This window comes from Fukomys damarensis, unplaced genomic scaffold, assembly GCF_012274545.1.
Source record: "Fukomys damarensis isolate Sample0158 unplaced genomic scaffold, DMR_v1.0_HiC HiC_scaffold_33, whole genome shotgun sequence".
Classification (NCBI taxonomy): domain Eukaryota; kingdom Metazoa; phylum Chordata; class Mammalia; order Rodentia; family Bathyergidae; genus Fukomys; species Fukomys damarensis.
The window spans coordinates 20,788,593-20,810,885 of record NW_022900945.1 but is presented as its reverse complement, the minus strand read 5'-3'; positions in this window follow the sequence as shown (position 1 = coordinate 20,810,885).

Sequence of the window (22,293 nt, the reverse complement as noted above, 5' to 3'; positions counted from 1 at the left end):
TTATGCAACATACCACATATGTTACTTATTTATCCTATTTATTGCCTGAGTTCTCCAGCCTAGAAGGTAAGCGCCACAAAGGAAGAGAGCTTTACAAAGCAACCACACCTTAAGTACCTAAAGTAGGGCCTGATACTCAGGAAGCTCAATGAACACTTCTTGAAAGAATAAATAAAACTTTTGAAAACTCCCTTCTTGATGCCCAAGCTTAGCATTATTTTTTATCTTGATTTTCCTCCTTGCCTGCTCTTTTCTTTTCTTTTTCCCAGTCTTCATGGTCATTCTACTAATTTTTATTTTTCAGGTCAAAATTCCATACCTCTATCTCATCTTCTTATCATTTTCTAATCCTATTCTCTAATCCACATCATTACTTCCTTAACAGGTGGATTTGTTTATTGAATTTAGTGTCTGTCATGCTTTCCTGCAGTCATAGGACAGTATTAAAGTCGATATGACCTTAGTGGTCATCTAGCTGCACCCTTTTATAAGACACTAAAGGAGACTTCAGAGGAGGCAAGAAACCCTTCAAGGCTGCACAACTCATCCTTGGCTTCCAGCCCACTCCCTCCTACTGTGAGTCACCCCATCTTCCTTCCTACTTCCAAAGTAAAACGAGTTTCTGTTAATTTCTCTCCTTTTATTTTTTAATCTTCCCTTGCTTATATCATTTTGATATCTTCATAGATCTTTCATCTCATTTTGCAAGAATATTTATGTAAAATTAAAAGGACAATTTTCATAGAATTTTCTAAAACCCCTACAGACTCTACTAAAGTTTTCATTAGATTCTTTTAAGGTGTATTATATATAAATATGCAAAGGATGTGCTCAAATTTAAACTCCAGAACAAAAATGTTTCAGAAAACATGATTAAGATGTTAATAACAGAACCCACCTCAAAAGGAAGTTGTAAAGACACAGTAAGAAAACATACATCCATACATCACCTGGCACAGGAAGCACAGCGGGAAAGAATGCTAAATTGTGGATTGTGTATTTATGGTGTGAGGGCTGTGTGTGTACCCAAGTTCCTTTGTAGTCCTGCTGATCCTGTAAAATACTGAGACCCAGTTTTCTCCCCCAATATGAAAATGTGGTGAATTGGTAATGGTCCAATTAGTTATGGTAATTTATTATTCTACTTCCTAGAGCATTTTAGAGTATACTTTTTGAATACTGATTTTTTTTTTTGAAAAGTATAACATCTCCGTAAGCCATGAGTGCCAACAGCTATCACCATCCCCATTTTTTCTGTGATGGAAACTGAAACCCAAAGGTTATTTGCCTCAGCTCAAACACAGCCAAGCAATGGGAGAAATGGAACCAGAACTTTGAACACATAATGCCAACTTAGCCCACTGAGTCAGACAGCCATGTACAAGCAAATTATTCAGAATGAAAAATTAACCATTTTTAAACCCGGGACAGGTGAGGCCTATACCTCATGCTCTTGAATCAGGGTGGGCTTATTGACTGTTTGGCCAATAGAAGAGAGCAGAAGTAAAACTGGGACAGATTCCAGGTCTAGAAACTAAGAAATTGACAATTTTCAATTCCTACTTCTTAAAACACTCTCTCTGGGATCCCTGGATCACTGTTAAGAGTTCCTACTGCCCTAAAATCACTCTCTTAGAGAGGTCCTGTGTAGACACTTCATCAGCAGTCCCAGCTGAGCCCAGCTTCCAACCAAACCTGCTGTGGTGACATCAGATGACTACAGCCATCCTGGCCTTCCTGATGAGCCCACCCATAAGCCCAAGACCACTGAGGGATCTAGGTTAAGAATCACTCAACTGAGCCATCTGTGACTGATTCCCCAGCAATAAAGTATTGATATAACAAAATGCTTACTCTTTTTAGCCAGATTTTACAATAATTTGTTATATACCTATAGATAAGGGGAACAGAATTTGATACCTGGAAGGGAGATGCTACCACAACAAAAACCTAAAACCACGACTTCGGAACCAGGAACAAGACAGAAGCTGGAAAAAACTTGAAGACACTGTTCATGAAAGTTAAAGAGCCTGGAGGAAACTGTGGGTGACCACGTAGTACAGCAATTGTTATTGGAGCCTAGAGAACACATGACTCTGCTTATAAAGTGGCAGACATTTTGACAACATTGTTTCCTGAGGTAATCTAGACAACAGACAATATACCCAATGAAGTGACAGAATTGGTAGGCTTTCGGTTTCTAGAAGAAATGCCAAAAGTGCTGAATGATTTATTTCGGGTACACATGATGTACTATTAATAGAGAAAGGTGAGTTAAAAAGTAAACCATTAAATCACCTTAATTATATGAATAATGTGTCTATATAATTATTTTAAACATATAGATAATGTCTATGTTATTTCATTATATTATCACATAATTCCTAGGAAGGACTGATAAAATGTCAACTGTGGCCGGATGTAGTGGCAGATGTCTGTAATCCCAGGAATCAGAAGGCAGAAGCAGGAAGATTGCCATGAGTTTGAGGTCAACCTGAACGACGTAGTCAGTTCAAGGCCAGTCTGAACACTGCACAGCGAGACTGTCTCAGAAAATCAAAAGAAAAAGAAAAAGAAAAAAAGCTCTAGTGAGCAAGATTTCAGAAATTCCAGACTAGAAACTACTCTGTGATTTCTGTTTCCTCCATTTTTGAATGAGAATGCCTATTGCATTTAGCTTACCACTGTCTTAAATGCATTTCTCTAGTTCACAGGTTAAGATGAACCACAATCAGAAAAACATACCTAAAGAGTTACATTCATACCTGGACCTGATTTGAATGCCAAGATTCTGGATCTTGAGCCCGATCCTGATACTGCCTTGGTGCTGATGTTATGAGATGGGAATCTGGGAGCTCGTTAGAGAGAAGGAATGAACTTTTGTATGGAGAAGGGATTGTGACTGGTTAAAAATAGCAGCTGAGTCTTTGACATCCTTTCCATTGCAAGATAGGGTATATGCTCCTTCCTCTTGACTCTGGGTGGGCTCCATGACTTGCTCTGATCAAGAGAATATGGCAGAAGTGATACCAAGCTGGTTTTTGAACTTAGACCAATGGCGGGGTGGAGAACCTATGGCGCACGTGCCGCAGTGGCTGTTTGTATCATGGAAAATTCTGACAGACTTACCATCACTGAGTCCTAGACCTTAATAAATGACAAGTTCCACTTAGGTTTTCTTGGACCAGTATCTTTAAGAGCCCTGAGTTTCCAGCTGCCCTGATACCATCTTGCAGAGACTAAGTGCAGTTCTAGTTGACAGTCCAGCCATCCCCATCCAAACACTAAATTTATGAATAAAGCCATCTGGGGATCCCCAGGTCAGCTCTGGAGCTTACAGATGAGTATTACCAAGTGATCTCAGGAGACTCCACAGGAAACAGAGCAATTACCCCACTGAATCGTATTGAGCCATTGACCAAAAAATAGTAAAATGTTTTAAAATAACAATTTAAAATAGTAAAATGATGTTTTGAACCACTAAGTTGTAGGGTAATTTGTTACATAGAAAGAAAGAAACAGAACCCTAACTATACATATATATGAGTAAAAGGAGGTAGGCATATTTTTCACCATGGATCGTACTTTCTAAAGAGGTGATGAGGTGAATTTTTTAAAGGAAATTACATTTCAAATGTGCTAAGGCTGCTTTCTATTTTGCTCATAAAGCATACAGATAATAGTAACTATTCCACCTAGTTCACAGGAATATTGAGGGGCAAAGGAGATAATGTATGTGAAATGCATCGGCAAAGCTTTTCCTGTCGTGCAAATATAAGACATTATTATTTTTAAAGAAAGATTCAAGAGTGAAGTTTCTCTTTGCAATTCAAGTCATCACCTAGTTTCTGTTTTTATCAATTTTGTTCGCTTCGCTCATCACATACCTTTCTTCTGTATACCAGGTACTTACAGGCGCGTAAAGTTGCTGTCCTGCAAATATAGACAGAATTTAGTGCTGAGTGTAGTGATGCTTGCTAATAAATCGCCATGATACATTTTAGCACAATAATGACGTGTTGCTAATGTGTATTAACTCAGATAAACAAGGCACAACTGGATCAAACATGCCACTCTTGGTGGAGGGAGGACACAACTCGAGACACAAACTCTACCCCTGGGCTATGGTTCTGCCTCGTCCTGGTATTTGATGAAAAACACGATGTGCAGAAAGGAGAGAGATCGGGAGTTATAATACTTTATTCTGTGACAAAGACCTGTTCATTGCTTCTGTGAGGAAAGCTGAGGCTGGAGAAAGCTTGTCAGACTTCTGATTCCTGAGATAAATTTTAGTAAATGCTGTTTCGTGTTTTTACTGAAAAAGTTTTTCCCCTTAGAAAATAAAAATATAGAGAGGTCTTTTTTTTTTTTTTAACGGGGTTTCAGTGAGTTTCTAAGTTGCCCAGGCTAGGCCCAAACTTGCTATCCTCCTGTGTCAGCTTCCCAAAGTGCTGGGATCACAGACGTGCACCACCACCAAGAACATCTTTTCTTGTATTTAATATCAAAAGGGAAGCTCTAACCACCTGACCACACAAGCACACACACACACACACACACACACACACACACACACACTTGTGCAGGTAACACTAGCTGCATCTTCTTTCACCCTGAACACACACAAGGAGGAGCCAGTGACTGCAGCTACGTCACAGCACCACATCACGGCCGTCACCTCCACACTGGTTTCACGCAGTGCCTCCTGGGAATCAGGCCCTTACTGCCGAGAGCTCAGCACCTTTTCCTCTGTCAGTACATTTGTCAATCACATGGAAAGTGTGCCTTAAAATGCTGTTCGGATAATGGCTTGTCCTCCCCTTCAGCACATGAGCTTCAGAGAGTTACAGGGCCATGGAACCTGACAGAATCTAGTACCAGCTAGAGAGGAGGCCAGGCCCAGACAGAGGGAATGGGAGGGTGCAGCTAAGGCAAATGCCTTTACTGCAATAGTGCTTTCAATTCAGGGAAACCGCTAAAAGCAAACCACGCAAATACCTTTTAATACAAGATTCCACAACATGGCTAGGATGAGACCCAGCTGAATGAAGTAAAAAGCAACACAAATATTGACAGCTCGCTGGGTTTCCTCAGTGCAACCCCATATTAAGTAGATTATCATCTTCATTTTACAAACAAGGAAATCAAGAAACGAGACCATAAGGACCCACTCAGGGAGCATCCAGTTGCTTGGACTCAATGCCCAAGTCTGGGTCCTGAGCAATGTGCTCGACCACTGAATGATACCAGCTTCTGAGTGAGTAGGAGGAGGTCACAATAGCTGTCATTTCCTCAAAATATAGCATGGTAAAGGAAACCTGGGAGAACTCCAGTCTTGGCCTCTTAATACCTCCATAACCCCAGGCAAGTGGTGGACATCTCTGAACACTCATGGGGTCAGTATGAGTTATAAGAATCTGTCAAATGCCTGGCATTTAATAAGCACTCAATAAATGAGAGATCGAGTACTAGCTACCAAATGTCTTATTTTTTTTTGTTTTCTTTTTATTGATTTTATTGGTACAGTCTAGGTATACAATACAGTTACATTCATCATTGGGATTCTGTACCTTTACATAATATTGGTCTTGATTCTCATTTTTTCCCCTTGTCCCTGCCCCAAGAGAGGAAGGAATTATTCCTATTTTATAGATCCAGAAACTGAGGATTCAGGTTGGCTAGAATCCCGCAGTTCAGTCAAGATTTATTCCTAAATTTGCATAATTCCCAATCCTGGGATGATTCCACAGCATTCATCTCAGCATACCAGCTTGTTTGCTATCAACCTTGGCCACAGGTGACTTTTTCACTAATCGGTTAACATTTGTCAAGAATCTGTGTGCTGAAATTGCAATGCTGAGTTAACTCATTGCTTTTCAAATTCTACTTTATGCCCTAATGTTTAGGCTAAGAATATACTTACTTGTATTTCCTCTCCTAGGGAAAATAGTGAATTTATAAATGGTAGCACTTCAGAAAACTACCAAAGATAACTTAGTTTAGAGAAAATGAATCTAAACTAAGAACCAGGACACTGGTTTTTGTTTTCCTTTGTTTTTCCAGTTCTCCACTAACTGTGCACTTAATCATGTACCTTAACCCTCAAAGACCTTTGCATCCTCCTCATAAAGTGAGAGATGAGCTCCTTCTTTCAGAGAGTTCCTTCTTACTCTGATGTGCTACTTCTTAGTATCTCAGACACGTGTATACACACACACACACACACACACACACACACACACAGCACCCAACCTCCCCCAGAATACGGCTTCCTCCCACAATAGCTCCAACAGCATTGTTACTGCTTAAAGAGTTGCTTCAAAACTCAGACCAGGACCCCTGCAAGTCTGATTCAGTTGATCAGGATGAAACTAGAGGGTCTGCATTTTGTGAACACTTCCCAGCTTTTACAGATGCTCAGTTAGGCTGGGAAATCACTACTTCAGCCTAGTTTTCAGGGTTAGCAAAGTCACCATTCTCTGAGACCCAAAGATGATCAAAGCCTGCATCAAGTCCTTGCACAGTGTACACTGTACATTCCTCATACAGTGAAGCAAGATCATGGATAAGGCAGAGCCATAATGAACCAAGTTTGACCTTCTGGGCCACATATTGTTACTGATGTATAGACAGGGAAAATACACTTACAAATTATTTCCCTGTAGAAAAAGGCATAATGTCATCAAAGCATCAATTTTAAAACCAAATTAAAAGTTTAGAAGGCAACACAATGGATCCATCTAGTAGAGACATCACATCCAAGTTGAGAATCACTCAAAGTCAACAAAAAGTAGAGATGATAAGGCCCCATGATATGATCGGTACGTGAGAAACAAACCTGTATCTTAATAACCAAGCTTACTGATCTGGAGCGTGACAGGATTCCTCAATAGTTAATGAAATGGAACTTGAAGGAGTAAATGTATTGGAGAGATTCCAAAGGCAAACACAATAGTACCCATAGGAAGAAATGAGTTATAGCTATTGACCATTGTCCAAAGCAACTGAAGTCATCCTGCAAAGGATATTACCTGCCAAAAAGGAATAGGTTGTATTTTAAAACATAATTTTCACCCAGACCATCTCAGTAAACAAATATTTACCAAAGAATCAATGAAACTGTGTGTAAAGGTCTAAAGGTTATGTAGGCACATGGACCATGTGAGCCAGCAAGTTAATGCACACAGGGCATTTGTTAATTTAGTGAGGTCTGAACCTGAGTAATTCTTTTTTAAGTGTTATCTTTAACATGAGGCTTACAATACTGTCGACAGAATATTTGACAATTATTTAATTACAGTCTGCAGCCACAATGAATTCCTGGACAGAAAGAGACATGTGGTAAAGGGGGAGAAATGAATAAGAGCAATGTAATCCTTTAAAACACCTGGAAATCCTTCTACTTAAGCTTTAAAAATTATAATATCTCCATCTCCTCATTTCAATAATTCAGCAGGTAGTTACTATTAAAAAAGAAAATAAAACAATGACCACAAAAACTTGTGATAAACTGAGTCTTACAGGAGTGATTATCTCCTTTGATGTGCTGCCCAGAGAGTCATATGAAGAAGACACAAGGACCAGACGGGGTTTCTATGTTCATGGAAGCTGAACTATAGCTCCTCTCTCCTCATCCTCCCTTGGGGTTCATTTTATTAAGTCTACTGTACTCAGTTTGGAAACCCTGGATGTTAGGAAGAAACGCTGGCCTATCTCCTCATGCCAGAGTTTTTCTAAGCTGATATCCTTCCCAAAAAATTATGTTTCTGGCCTAAAAGATAATTGACCAGCTTCTTTATGTCAATCATAATCCATTAAAATGTGATGCTATTTGGATTACAATTATCTCCTTTATTTCTTATTTTATTGGTGGCTTGGTATTCAGTGTTGAAGCCAGTCTGTTCTGCATGTTACATATCAACCTAAATCCAAAATATTTCACCAGATGGCTTCTTATTAAAATTCAATAAAAGAGAACAGAAGGAAAATCCAGAGCACTGGAGCAGCCAAATAACCAAAGAGGCCCAACTAAGTCTTCTTTGAGACTTATTATCACATCGGAACATTTCTTCACCAACTCCAGACCCCTGCTGATGGCGACAGAGGGAGGCAGGGAAAGCCTGTATTTCAGTTTGATTTCTGCGGACGTCAAAGCTATCTCCTTTCCTCTATTAAATGATCCCCTTCTCCTCCATCATTTCTTTCTCTAAGCTTCAGTGCATTCTTCCTTTACACACTTCTCCCAGCCCTACACAATTTCAGGGTTGTTCACAGGCATAACTGCTAATAGGACAGTATAGCACAGCAGAAAGAGGACGAGATTTGTGACCAAGAAACCTGAGTTCTAGGTTTAATACTGCTGCCAATTAGTTTAGGTACCTAGTGAAAATCTTTCAAATTCTGTGATTTTATTATTATAATGCATTTAGACTAGATGATGCTAAAGATCTAAAATTCCATAGCAAGATTTTCTATAATTTTAGCCATAATAGCTAGCTCCTGAAACAAAGCAAAGATCTCAGACCTGTCTTACAGTAAACACATGAAAACAAAATTATTTTTTCATGAACATAGATAATAAGAAAATGGTTGCAGCATGTTAATTTTATCATCTAACAAAGTAAAAGGTCAAGAGATTATTTCATCCTTGGAATGATTAGAGAAATATAGGATTACATATGTTAATTAAAATTTCAGGCAAGCACTCCAATCATAAGTTAAAAAGGTCCAAATAAACCCTAGAGTACAGTAACAAGGAAAAAGTGCAACAATGGAGAGAGAAAGAGAGGCAGAGAGACACAGAGATAGAGACACAGAAACAGAGAGATAGACAGAGACAGATAAACATTAAAAAGTCAGTTATGAAAATAAATATAAACAGATTAAAAATTTTACTAAAAGATCAAGATTCTCAATTGGGTTAAGAAAAAAATCAAGCTATGTACTGATTTAAATTATACATACACATTAAAAGATTAGCAATTAAATAAAAACATTAATAACACAAAGGCAGAAAAAACACACTAGACAAAACAGAGACTGTGCCAGGAGTGGTGTGCCAAGACTGTGACCCCAGCACTTGGGAAGCTGAGGCTGGAGGATCACCACAAGTTCAAGGCCAGCCTGCACTACAGAGCAAGACCCTGTCTCAGAAAAACAAAACAAAAGTATGTAAATTTGCAGTGATTATAAAATTTGTACGTCACAATAAAAGTACATATAATAGGTAAGAACCATGATGTACCTAGCAACTAATATTAAGCTATATAAAGCACATAGTTCTTCATAGCTCTCTCATAGTACTAGGAAAAATTAAAATATCCACAGCTCAGACTTTCAGTGTTTTTATTCTTTGATAAATCAAGCAGCTCTAAAATATTGCAGATTTAAAAAATAATTTTAAATTATATGATTCTTATAATTTAATGCTTGTATACATCCATAAGGATATACTTTTCAAACATTTCTGGAATAAACTTAGAAATTTGTCATATATTAGGTTAAAAATAAAATTTTTGAAAATTGCATGAAGGAAAAGTAGACAGCACACATTCTATAACTATGATGAAATAAAGTAGAAAATAGTATCAACTGCAAAAAACAAGGAAACAGTTCATTTGCAAATTAGGAAATATATGTACAAATGCCTATCAGATCAAAAAAGATAAAAATTTTCATAACTATTTAGAAAATAATTAGAACAGTAATATCAAATCCTATAAGATATAACTGTAACTATTCTATGGAAAAGAAGATGTACGTGCTTTTTTTATTCCAGCAGAAGTAAAAAAAAAATAAAAGAATTAAACATAATTAAATTTAAGATATTAGAAAATAAAAATACCTTTCCAAGACAGAAAGAAATAAAAACAAAACTAATCAAAGCACACCAGGTGTCATGGCACATGCCAGTAAATCCAATACTCTGGGAGGCTGAGGCAGGAGGATTTCTAGGTTGAGCCCAGCCTCTGGGCAACAGAGTAACTTAGCAAAACCCTGTTTCAAAATAAAAAGGATTGGGAAATAACTCAGTGTGAAAACCCTGTGTTCAATCTCCAGCACCACAAAATAATAATAATAATAATAATAGCATTTCTTCTGTCATATGTGGCGAGTCCAAAAGAATTTAGAAAGAGAGTTTAGAACAACACATCTATGAAATGAAAAGTCACAGATAACTTTTGATATGACAGGCACTTCAAATTATAAGACAATACCATATACTGTCAAATTTTTAAATTTCATTGATTTTCTGAGAAAATATAAATGGTTAAACTCAATAAGCAGTAAAGCTGAATAGATCTTCGTCAAGACAAAAAAAAATTGAGACAAGAATTAATTCCAATAAAGTTACAAAGTCAAAACTATTTTGCCTGTCTTTTGTGAGCTTCTAGAGGATAATACACACATCATTTATACTGTTTCAGCACAGAAAAGCATTGAAACACTTACAAATCCCTTTTAGCATTAACATAAAGGTAATAACCTAATACAGAGAATGGGGAAAAACTGCAAACCAATATGACTTATGAGTAGAAATGTAAATAACTAGAAAATTGACTGTCTTAATTAAACAAGAACCCTAAAAGGACCTGATATCTTACCCTACTTGCAAGCTGAGCTTCGTGTTGCAAAAGAAATAAGTCCTTTGGGTCAGAGACAAAGAATTTTGTTACTCAGGGCACAAAAAACAGTCTGAGGTGCCTGCACTCATGTGCCTGGGTTGCAGCTGCACCCATAGCACCAGCTTCCAGGCAACTCAGTGCCAGACATTTAAGTGTCTAGTCACATCCAACCATCAACTCATAGGCATCCCTGCATTTTGATTCTCTTCAGCCCAGGGTCACAGAGGCCCTAACCACCCAACCAACTGGTCATGCAGGAGGCCAGTAAGAGAGAAGGTAAACTCAGAGAGTAGGCAACTCCAGGGAAAAATAATAGACCTGATGTAAACTGCAAAAACAGCATGCAACTGGCTTTACTGAGAAGGACTCCCGCATAGCAAGACAGAGCTGAAGAAGAAATGGTACAACAGTGCTGCCACATTGCCAGAGAGAGTTTAATCAGGCTCTATTTGGGGAAAGAGTTGATTGTGCAGGACAGAGCCTAAGAATAACTGCTACAGCTTCACTCCAGGATTTGGGGTGTTACCCTGCCACAGTGACCGGGTAAAAAACAGCCATGGGACACAGATAGCGAAAGGGTGAGAACGAAGCACAGATCCCCTGAGAAGTTCAAGCTCAGGCCAGAAGACTCTATACCCTGCTAGTGATAGGCCAGGCATGGTAGTTGTGGCTTTCAGAGGTGGCTGGATCTGAAGGGTGATGGCACTGGGTCCGGCAATTTGCTTGAGTCGCCACCCTGATGCCTACATCCAACGGACACCAGTGGTCCGACTGCTTTCACATTTACCAATACGTTACTCATTTTATTATTATAACTAAGGTGGCATAATCATTGCTATCAATTGATTTCTCAGTATGCCATGAATTGGAACATGCTTCTGTTTGGACATTTGCCACAGTCTAGGGTTTCTGAAAGTGCTTCCTCTGGGTAGGGAGCAACACTACACAGCCCCACAAGTTATCAAGCAGGACAGAGAGGATGTGGCTTTGACACATTCCACGACTGCAGGTGCTGGAAGGAAACCACTCATTTGGAAATACAGAGCGAATTTTTTTTGGACCTTTCATTCCTCTTTCGTGTTTTCTTTCTTTGTGTGTGTGTCTTAGAGTCTTTTCCTTCTCTTTTCTTTTTCTTTCTTTTCTGTTCTTTTCTTTCTCTCTTAATTTTCTCATTTATTTTCCTTTAGTTTGCTATTTTTCCTTCTTTATGCTTTTTGGTTACTTTTATCTAATATTATTAATTTGCTTTATTCCTTAATAGAATGTTTTATTTCACTTTTTCACCTCCTTCTCTTCTACTACCTAATTTTTAAAAATTTACATTTTTGTCCTCTTCCTCCTCGCACCTTCTGTCTTTATTAGTAATGATTATTAAGCTTTATGAATCTTTAGATAGTTAACTATCTGCTACTACTATTAAATACTATTCTACTGTTAGCCAAAGTAAATTGTTTCATTTAATAGATATTTATGTGCTGGGGATTTAGCTCAGCAGCAGGGTGCCTGTCTCACAAGGTCCTGAGTTCAATCCCCAGTACCGGGGGAAAAAAAGATATTTACTATAAGTTGATATTTGGTCTGTCTTGGGATTTACACTATAATCATAGATCTCTTTTCTATGGTTAAGGGTTGTATATTATTAGTTCTTAGGGTATGTCAACATCCAGTTTGTTTTGGTGCTATAATTACTGCTCATTTTATTTCTAGAACCAAGGTGGCATCATTATTACAATCAGTTGGTTTCTATGTATGCCAATATCTGGATTGTGTTGGTGACATTAATAATACTGTAGTCCATTCCCAGGCTCTGAGGCAAACACACTGCAGCATCTCCCTCCCAAATAAACAGAGTTGGTGGGGTTCTAAGACAGAAGTCTATAGTTAGCTATATTTAGAGTACATCACTGAAAAGCAGACACTAACCAAAGAGCTCCTCATACTAGCAGCAAAGTCTTCCACTCTAATCAACCTTCAAGCCTCAGCACAGAAAACAAACAAAAATAGAAACGTGAGAAGATAAGGCAAAAAAAAAAAAAAAGCCTCCAAAAACCTGTAAGTTTGCCAAAGCTGAACCAGGGGAAACTGAGGGGGAGAAAATCAAAACCCACACAGATGAATGATTTGAAAAGATAACAGATGAAATTAAAAATAGATCAATAAGGTGCTTCAAAAGTTCAAAGGAGACAAAACTCAACAGTTCATGATGCTAATAAATGAAACAACCAGCAAATCTACCGAAGATACTGATAAATAGCTAACTCAGTGAAACAAAGTGATGCAAGACATGAATGTCCAGCATAGAAAAGAATCAGAGTCTATGAAAAGGTACCAAAGAGAAATTCAAGAAATTAAACATTCTGTCAAAATTATGGGCAGCAGAAGCAACCAGTGTGATGGCAGAGTGTCAAACTAGAAGACAGGACTGGTTGTCAGTGAACAATCGAGGTATCTCATGAGAGATACCTTAAAAAAAAGAAAATATTAATGCAATGGGAAAGAAATGAGAAAAACAATGCCACTCACTTTAGCGTGGAGAAAAAATAAATATTTAGAAATTAACCCAAACAAGGAAAACACCTCTACAACTAAAGGTACAGTACTCCAAAAAAGAAGATTGACAAGGATATCAATCCCTTGTTCTTGGATAAGCAGGATGACTATTGTCAAAATGGCCATACTTCCAAATTTATATATTTAACACAGTCCCGAGCAAAATACCAACAGCATTCCTCACAGATCTAGAAGAAACAATCTTAAAAATCATGTGAAATCAAGAGATTCAAAATAGCTAAAGCAATCACCAGTAACAAGAGCAAAGCAGAAGGTATCATGGTCCCAGATTTTTAATTATATTACAAAGCTACAGTGATAAAAACAACATGATACTGGTGCAAATACAGACATATGGATCAATGGAACAGCGTAAAGTACAAACAACTCCAGGTACTTCAACTATTTAATCTGTGACGAAAGGGACAAAAATATCCACTGGAAGAAAGACAACTTCTTTAATAAATAATACTGGGAAAACTAAAGTTTGAGTCTAGACCCAACTCTCTCACCATATACTAAACTAAAATTAAAGAAGATCAAAGGCCTAAATGTTAAAATGGAGATATTTAATCTGCTGGAAGATAAAATAGGTAAAACCCTAGAAGACATAGGTATTATCAAGGACTTTCTGAACAGAACCCCAAAGTATAAGAAATCGTGCCAAGATCTAACAAATGGAATCATAGCAAATTAAAAAGCTTCTGAACAGCAAAGGAAACAACCAACAGACACACACAATGGGAAAATCTGTTCCTCAGACAGAGGACTAATATATAGAATATATAAAGAGCTCAAAAAAATTCGACCCCCCCAAACAAACAAAAGATGAAATCAAAAATAGACAACAGAAAAGAAGAGACAATTCTCAGTACAAATGGTCAATAAATCCATGAAAAATGTTCGGTATCACTGGATTTTAGAAAAATGAAAATCAAAACAGCATTGAGATTGTATCTTATTGCAGAATGAAAGGCTATCATCAAGAAATCAAATAATAATAAATGCCTACAAGACTTTGGGAAAAAAGGAATCCTTCTGTCTTGTCGGTGGGAATGTAAACTAGTACAGCCACCATGGAGATTGGTATGCAGATTCCTCAAAAAACTAAAACTAGAAATTCTATTTGACTTAGGTATTTCCCTTCTAGGTATCTTACTGAAAGAGTTAAAGACAGCATACTATAGTAATACATGCATGTTCATGCTTACAGCAGCATAATTAATAATAGGCAAATCTTGGAAACAAACTATCTGCCAATCAAGAGATGAAGAGATAAAGAAAATATCGTATTTATACCCAAGGGAATATCACTCTACCATAAAGAAGGATAAATGAGTCATTTGTAGAGAAATGGATGAATCTTAAGACCATAATATTAAGTGAAATAAATCAGACACACAAACTTAAATATGGCATGATTTCTCTTATACCAGAGAACCAAACCGTTAAAAAGACAAAATAAAAGATAATAGGAAGGAAGGAGACCTTTTTCAAGTGGGAGGGGGATCAAGAGATGGAGAAAGGGAGAGGAGAGAAAAAGGATGAAGAAAAGAATTGAGATCTGCTGTGTGCAACTCCCCTCAATGAGTTCAATCATTATGCAACACAAGCATGCATTAATAAAAATAAAAACCAAAGTCTAGACAGTACATAAACAACATTTTTAAAACAGTATAAGCATCGCTACGTATATCAGGGCTCCTCAGGAGGGTGACATGGTTTGGGTCCGAGGTAGACCTGGGCACCCATAGTGGGCTGCGCTAGAGGAGAGGAGTCCTGAGCTTGGCAAACTCAAATCTTTAAGGATGGGCAATAACATTTTTCCCTGCCCAAAGTGAAACAGTATCTGTATTACAACTGGACAGTAAGAATCCTTGTCAATGGCTCTGTGGGGAGATCTCTGTGCTGGAGGTTGTAAGAAAACCAGTCATTTGTTCCTGAGCAAGAGTGTCTCTCTCCGTGGACAAATAGTCCACAAAGAACAGCTGTGAAAGAAACTCTGACACGTGGTGGATACGTACAGAGTTGTCTCCAAAACGTCATTGAGCATTATTCTAAAAATGCTAGGATGGTTGAAGATTTGAAAATATAAATATAAATAAAATGAAAATATATAATAAAACTCAACATCTAGTCCTCATTGTTTAAAAATAAAACATTTTTATAAGTTAGGTTTGATGGTACATGCCTGTAACCTCAGTACTCTGGGAGGCTGAAACAGGATAATCACAGATGGCACTCAAGCTGGACAACCTAGTAAGTTAGTGAGACTGCACCAAAATTAAAATAAAATAAAACATTGTACAAGTAGAAATATTCTTCAGATGTTTAAACCTATCTATGTATCTATCCTAAAGCAAAAAGAACTATCTATCATATTTTACTGTGAAATCCTGAAGGCATTCACATTATAATCCGAACCAAAATAAAGACATTTGCTATTATTATTATTTAACATTACTTTGGGAGTTCTTGTCAATGAAATGTAAAATGTAAGAGTTGAAAACAATAAAATCCATTGTTTGAAGTGACAGTAAGACATAGACAACTCAGGAGGAGCAAAGTAAAACCTTTAAAACAATGATTTCAATAAAGAAGCCACAAATAAACACTTTCAAAATGCCTGCATGTCACCAATAATTAGCTACTTTAAACAATGTTAAGTCATAGTAAATACTTACAGAATTACCCATTGCCAACAGTATCAAAAATATAAAATAATAGAATTACCTATTGCCAACAGTATCAAAAATATAAAATAATACAAGTGACAAAATCCATTCCATGGATATAGATTTGACACCTTACTGAGATACTCATAAGTAAATATATTTAAAACCACACATTTCTAGGTAGAGAAAGGAATTTTGTAAAGATCCAAAATATTTCCAAATTGAGTTTAATTGAATGTAACCACATTCTAATTAAATTCTCAGTAAAATTTTAGGGCAGAGACACAGTAAAATAATTTTAAATACATATGTAAGAACGTCGCTTGACAAAAAAACAAGTTTCTAAAAATAAGAGTAATTGAGGGGGACTTATTCTTCAAAAATATTAAAATGTACCATAAAGTTAGAGTAACAAGCACATAGGATGTAACTACAGAGGACCAGTAGGTAGCACAGTAGGGAAAAATAGAAACCCCAAATCATAAATCAATGTATCGGAAATCAGTGGAGAAAGAGTCATACGGAGTTGGCTAATATTTAAAAAAAACAAAATAACAAAAAAAATGAAAAACTTAGAATGCCTCTCTTTACCTCAAATAATTTCTGGATGCTAAAATTCATACTTTCTTAATAAAACCATAGGAAAATATAGGCTAAATATAAGCGAAAAGCCATTGGATGGGAATGGACCTTCTAAGCACAAAGCCAAGAAGGAATAAGTTATGAAGGAAAATGAGAACAGATCTTATCACACGCAAATAGAAACTTTCTGTACAACCCAAAAGTCACCAGTACTAAAAGGCGTTCGGTATCTAAAATAAAATATTGTCAAAGATATGACAGACATATTCAATGATGAGCGAAAGCGCCAGGTAGCGCTTACAAGCTCAGGCTCGGGTGGCCGGACAGAAAAGGACGGGAGCTGTTTCCGGTGTGGAATCGATGAAGGTGAAGGGGCAAATCTCAGCCCCACCACTGCTGAGAGCTTTCTTCATGCCTCAGCTCTATCATTACAAAACAGCAGTATTAATCACACTGTTTCACAGGACTGTAGGGGAAGTTCTATGAAAAACTAAACGATAAATACATAAATGTTAACCACTGTAGTATTCCTTGAAGTACAGGAAGGTAATTAACTACACTTTCTATGATTCACTAGGCCCCACCACTGGGGACCAACTGGAAGCTCCAAGTGAGGAGCCACAAAGCCTCGGTATGTCACAGGTGGTTGTGGGGAGAGACTGAGTCAAAGCCTTTTCCCACCTCAGTAGCCAGAGGGGTCACTCGGCCCTGGGGTGGGTGGCCGGGGACGGGTACTCAAGTGCTTGGCCTGCGTGTCTCCTCCCGGGACAGTCAAGGTGAGCCCCACTGCCACCACAGAAACATGACTTAAAAAGAGGCATTTCCCGCCCCCCCACCTGGAAACAATTTCATAGGAAAAATATGCAACGGAATAGTTTACAGTCATTCAGAATTACGAGGATTTTGTTGTTGTTGTTGTTTTAAAGAAGGTTTCTGGACATTAGAAAACGGTTCGAAGTTTAATGTGGACAGGTGAGAGCACAACAGCAATGTTGTACATTCAAATTGGCTGTAGGGAATTCTGGAAGAAATACACTAAAAATTTAAACACGGATTTCCTTTTGATAGCAGACTTGGGGTGATGTAGAGTTTTTTGTTTTGTTTGTTCTTTGCTGTCGAAACAAGTAAGAGACACAAATGTAACAAAAGACACACGCAAATTAATTTACTTGTGTTAGACTGCAGTCCAAAGCCAGGGGTTCTCTAGGGAGAGGTCAACTCTCTGTAGACAAGATGCTGCCCCAAACAAAAAGCAGCAGGTATTTGAGGAGGGTTCCAGACCAGAGGGAGTGGACACAGTGAGGCACAGTTTCCCTATCTCCTTTCCGCAGTAATGTATGTGTCGTAGAAAAGTATAAGACTCATTTGGGAAAAAAAAAATATTTTCATATAGAAGAAAACATCAATTCTTTCACCTCCTTCAGGATGATTTTGATTTCTTACAATTTACTGGATTTTTAAATTTTTTATCACTTTAATATTCAGAAATAAAGAGAGAAATATGGTTGCTTACTGGCTTCTTAAGACAATGGCAAACCCTGAAACAAACAGGGTTCTTGTTTAAACAAGATTTAAAGTATATGGTTTACTTCTTGGCACTGGCGTTGTAAAAAAGGGTCAGGAAGGAGAGACTTCTCCCTTTTTTTCTATATGCACATCTGTATATTTTTACAACCAAGCATTATTTTTGAAATTAAAATATAAGCTACTAAAATTTGCATTTTAAACATATTTAGAATATACACTTCTGCATCAAGAAATCAAAGAAAAAAGCAAAGTCAAGTATACACATGTATAAAATTCAAAGTTAATGGCTGAATTTAGGTACATTGCAAGCCACCTAGAAGCCAAGCATTTACATCAGGGCTCTGTTTCTGTGAGGTTCAAGGGCACCAAAAGGATATTATAAATATTAATAAAAACTTCAAGAGCTAAACCACATTTTTATGGAGTTAGGAGCATAAAGTGAAAGAATTAATTTGGGAAGGAGGTGATATTTTTCAATGGTTGTTTTGTTTTGCTTTTGCTGAGTTCCAATTCTGTCGCCAAAAGGAAAACTGTGAAGCTTGTTTTGAAAATATGTGATGCTTGATTGTTTATAGGGCCATCCACCAACTTGCAGAGAGGGTCAAGAGTAGTCTGCAACATGAATATCTGAATGTCTGGTTACTGATGGGTCCCAGGGGCCCTCCAGGAGGTGGGTCATTCATTAAGGGCAGATGTCCATTTATACGTATGTGTTTTCTAACCCCAAATGTGAAGAGCGTGAAAGGTATAACCGGCCTCTTGAAAATAAAAAGAAAGAAGAGAAAGGAAAGGGACATCTAAGAAGTGTCTGCTGGGTGGTGAACTCACAAGCGATGACCAGAAAGGACAACTGCTGTCCTAGCACGGCCAGGTCACACTTCCGGCACGGGAGTGAGCTGCTGCACTAAAGCTGAATTAGAATCGGACCATGATCTACTTAAATCCCATGAATCCAGGGGGCTTTGTAGGCTTTTTTCTTCATATCACTCCCTGAAAAGCCAGTCAAAGTAAGTGTTATGTTTCCTGTACAGGCTGGGCTACTGAGACACAGATCTTCATGTCCTTAGGTGAGCAAAGAAGGTAACGAATGGAGGTCTCTACATTTTGTTGCTCTAAGAAAGAAAGGCCAGCATGCTTGAGGGTTGAATTTTTCCTTCCAATTCCAGAGGAACCCTTTTGATGATTACGTAGAGTAGGCATCAGTAGGTACAGTAAGCAAACAACTATACATATGAGATGAGGGGCTCAGGAAAATCCCATTCCAGGGCCTGGAGCATGGGTTTCCTTGACCATTAGATGCCTGAAACCTACTAACAGAGAGTCCTTTCTTTAATCAAGGCCTTGCAATTTCAAATAACTCCTATAAAGTCTAAACACTTCTAGGGGCATATTGCATTTAGCCACTTCCAGACAATAACCTTCCAATATTAATTAACTTATTCAGTTTGTGTCTATATTGTTAGCTCAGCCTCAAGTGAACGACGCCCCCAGGACAAATCTGAGCCATAGAAGGTGCACAAGGTGATGTTCTCACTCACGTCTTTTTCAGAAAGAAGCTACATTTTAATTAATTAACCAGAGAAATAGGGCCAGGCCATCTCTGAAAGAAACAATGACGCAATGATAAAACACAGGCCCCGTTCAACTCCTTCAACAATCGAGCAGGCCAACCTCTAAGCCTCTGTTCCGGGAGAGCAGTCACATACACCTTGGTTTTTATTCCCCCAAGAGCAAGTCTGAGGTAAAACAGGAAGCAAATCTGGGCAGCAATCCCAGGGAACACAGCAAGCGGGAGAGATGAGCGACAGGAAGGAGAGGGAAAGTCCATCAAAGTGGATACAATGAGCAAGTTAGCACCATGAGCCCCTCTGGGAGTCAGGAGCCCAGCTCAGACAGTCCCACTGACGGGAGACGAAGGTGGAGAATTTTTCCAGGAAATGCTGTCCCTCAAATGGTGAAGACACCCCTCGGCTGAAGATCCCGGAGCACTTCTACCTTAGCCCATCACTGGGCTGAGAATCACCCCACAGGTACACAGCCATCATGCCCGCCACCTGCAGGGGACCTCCCGGGGAAGGCAAGATGGGACCACCAGTACCCACCACACCGATAGCTGCTTTGTACAGTCATTGAGTTCATAGAGTCACAGAGGCTCCTGTGAATAAAGTGTTTAGCATAATTTCAAGCACGTAACAAAGAGCCAATGAGTGGTAATCACTGTAACTGTGATTGGTGCTATTGTTACATTTAAAAAAATCAAGATGGAACTTGGTTTTTCTGTCATGGTGGAGGACTCACAATGGCAGAGGACTTAGCCAGCAGGCCCTGGACAGGTCTGAGAAGCCTTAGGCATTAATACAAGTCAAGAAAAAAACAAGTGTGGAGGTGTCGCAGGCAGACTTCACGTCCTTCAGGCCTGTGGGAAGTCCTGAAGAAAGGTGGCTCTGTATCTTCCCTCACTAGTCCCCTGTGATCCGAGCCCAGCCTTCAGAGGAACGGCCAGGCTTTCTCCAAGATGACCTAACAGACTGAAAAAAAAAAAAAAAAGCTGTGATAAATAGTTCTGGTTAACCTGGGCTCCTTCACAGTTTCTCTGAAGTTTGGCTTCCACTACAGGCCCCACTCACCCTGCATGAATCCCTACGCATTTACTCCCAGGGAAAACATGGCTGTTTGAGAACACAACTGAAGCTTTGGTCTGGCAGCTGGGCCTGTTGGTCCAGGGTTTGCAGGTGACTGTCCCAGGCTGAGGTGGAACATAACGGAGTGAGGTAAACTCCTGGTGGCAGGCACAGAGGCCCTCGCCAGCCGAGCTCGTCACATTTCCCTTCGTGCAGCAATGTTTTACCGCCCTCCTCTATGGAACACAGCTTACAAAAACAGACTGTTTTGTTTGGCAGGTGGGAAATCATTTCAATTGTGCTATTTTTCTGTTTACTAAAGTAAATATAAAGATGCTTTTATTTTCCACAAAGAATTGTTATCACTATTTGAATCTATGTTGTTTCAAAAACAAACACCTTACTTTTAGTATCAGAGGCAGAGCATTCTGTTGCTCAGAGAAGTGATAGTTTTTGGTGGACTGGTGGGAAATCTGGAGAATATGGAAAGGGTAAGGCAATTTCCAGAATAAACAACAGGAAACCTTTGTCTTCAGACTCTAATGACTGTGATTACTTCCTATGGCCAGTGGGCATTTAGAGAGGCCAGACACCAAGGGTTGGTCTGGATACATCCAGGGTGTCCCAGCTCCTCACGAAGCCCTGGCAATCTCACATGACTGTCCATCTCTTTCTCTGCCTACCTGAGTTCCATCTTCCCTGTGTGCCCCTTCTGTGGATGACCACATTCTGTGGAAATTCACCCTCCTCTGGTGAGAAGATCCTCCTTGAGATCTGAGCTAGATCTCAAGTTGACCGAGCTTCATGCGAAAATAATTGCATTCACTTATGGTTTCCTTTCACCTCCTCAGCATTTGAGTATGGACTCCTGCAGGGAGATTTACCTACCATTGCCTGGCAAAATCTTTCTGGGATTCCTTCTCACCTAACTTTGTTTTATCCTTCAAATTTATAAAACTAATACTAACATATAATAAAACATATCGGTAAATATGCTTTTATTATTACTTCCTGCAGGCTCCTTTTTGTGTCTGAATCAATATCACCATCGTTATCCTCAAAACAAATGACATTTAATGCATGCTTCTAAGTATTATGCTGTGTCTTTCTCAAAATATAATGAGAGAGATAACATCATCCCTATCCAAAAAGGAAGACTGTGGATCTTAGGAAGTTTGGATCATATCTGAACAATTGTACAGCTTAGTTGTGACCAGCTCTGTAATATTAATCTCACACTCTGTCTCTGGAAGCCTATGCTTTGAAGTGCAGCATACTTCCCTTTGCCCCATCTTATCAGACTGGGAAGTCCTGGGGGACCTTCTAGGAAGGAACCATATGCAGATTTGGTACTAATAAAAGCAATAATCATGATATATTTCATGTGCACGCCTATGAAGCCCCTTCCATATGCTTTCTCTTGCTGCATTTGAATGACAACAATCATGATAGTGATCAGCCAGGCAAAACTGCCTTCTCTGCTTAAAAAAGGAAAACTTGAAATTCAGCATTCCCTATCCTCAAGAACAACCAATAAACTCCATCTACTTAGCTTCCTTCTCCCCCCCCCCGCCACCTTCAGGATACACGTTTCTACCACACATTGTGTCCACCTCTTTTCCTTGTTTTGCCTCAATGGAAACTGAATATTTTCTGTCTCTAAAAAAAGCATTCCCCTGATGGGAGTTACACACATGTATCAATGGAGGAATA